Source organism: Pteropus alecto, unplaced genomic scaffold (genome assembly GCF_000325575.1).
Source record: "Pteropus alecto unplaced genomic scaffold, ASM32557v1 scaffold121, whole genome shotgun sequence".
Taxonomy (NCBI): domain Eukaryota; kingdom Metazoa; phylum Chordata; class Mammalia; order Chiroptera; family Pteropodidae; genus Pteropus; species Pteropus alecto.
In genome coordinates this window covers 10,657,056-10,658,724 of record NW_006434369.1, presented here as the reverse complement: position 1 = coordinate 10,658,724, position 1,669 = coordinate 10,657,056, and the positions used below count along the sequence as shown (strand labels likewise).

The 1,669-nt window shown below is 33.5% G+C and overlaps 1 pseudogene; it reads left to right on the top strand.

Annotated features, from left to right (window-relative positions):
* The first annotated feature begins 1,062 nt into the window (after positions 1 to 1,062).
* LOC112477688 lies at positions 1,063 to 1,181 on the top strand (annotated as a pseudogene).
* The last annotated feature ends 488 nt before the right edge of the window (positions 1,182 to 1,669 follow it).

The window sequence follows — 1,669 nt, the reverse complement described above, 5'->3', positions numbered from 1 at the left end:
ACAGTTTTGAGAGATGAGGGACTGATAAGATAGAATATTTGTGACACATAAAACAGATAGAAGATTACTACCCATAATATAAAAACACTCATACAAATCTGTAAGAAAACAACAACCCAATAGAAACACATACTTATAAGTAAGCTATTTTTTGAAGAAATGTAAATGTTGATAAACGCATAAACATGTGGAAAGATCCTCAAGTTCACTAGAACTAGGAAAATGCAAAAGTGACATAATAGTAAGTAAATATTTTGCAAATAAAATTAAGATTATAAAGTCTGTTGATATCTGGGTTGGCTGATTTGGGGGGAAATGTGCTCATATACCATTGATAGGAATATAAATTAATGCAACATTTTTGGAGCAGTATGGCAATTTCTATCCATATATTACATGCTTATACTATTTGTCCAGTAAATCCACTTCTACAAATTTTTCCTATAGAAGTATTTTCAGGTGCACAAAGATATCCATGATCTAAACATTTCCCAAGTATATCACATTTATTAACTTACTGAATCCTGTTGTGGAAATAAGACCATGAAATTTTTTAAAATTCTACTTTTTACTAAAAAGTTTGTTAGCAGGAAGAAATGAGACAAGTGCATATCAATTTATCTCAATTCTCAATATGTAAAACAAAAAGAATACGAACAATATTTTTGTATTCTCTTTGTTTTATATAAATGAATCCAAGATTGGGCCTTTGCTCCCATCTTCTAGAAACTGTTTTAGAATCCACAGAAGAGGAGCCCATGCACTTATAGGTAAATAAATTTATAGGATACATTTTGTTCAGAGTTTCTAACTTTAAAAATATAGCTTTTTCCTATGGAGACATAATTGATAAATATTTACCAGAACACTAATGAATACATAAAAGTGTTTTGAATATAGGTGGGCTGATTTTATTCATCCATTCTTACAACTCAGTGAAGAAGATACTTTTTATTTTACCCATTTCACAGATGAGAAAACAAAGACTCAGAGAGTGACTTGGTCAAGGCCACACAACTAGCAGGCGATGGTATCATTATCACGATTTAAAAGTAGGCAGTCTCCTACAGCCATGCCACCCTGAACAAGTTTGATCCCATCTGATCTCAGAAGCTAAGCAGTGTCTGGACTGGTTAATATTTGGATGGGAGACCACCTAGGAAGACCAGGTGCTGTAGGCGTAAAAAATAAAAAATAAAGGACTATAAACTGACAAGATTCTTGCAATCTGTGAGGTCAACCAAGGATTGCCTCGCCTGAAAAAAAAAAAAAAAAAGAGGTAGGCAATCTTGGCTCCAACACTGTAGAGCTAACCATAACACTGCCACAGATAATCATTTGCAAAAGTAGAGATCAAAACAAAAGCCACAAACCTAAGTGTTCGTTGATAGGGCAAACATTAAATAAGTTATGGCATTTCCATTCTGTAGAATACCATGCAGCCAAGTTAAAAAGAATAAGGTAGATTTATATACATTGACACAGAAGAGCTCAACAAGCAAGTTCTGAAAATTATCTATGTCTATACATCTATATTTGTTTATATTTATGTTTTGTTCGTAAAAACCTCTTTTCTTTCTTTTCCCCTTACGGTCAGTGTGTATGTGTTTGTGGCAGGACGGGTGGGAATTGGGGGTGCTGGTATCGACATCATTAGTCTGGAATCATA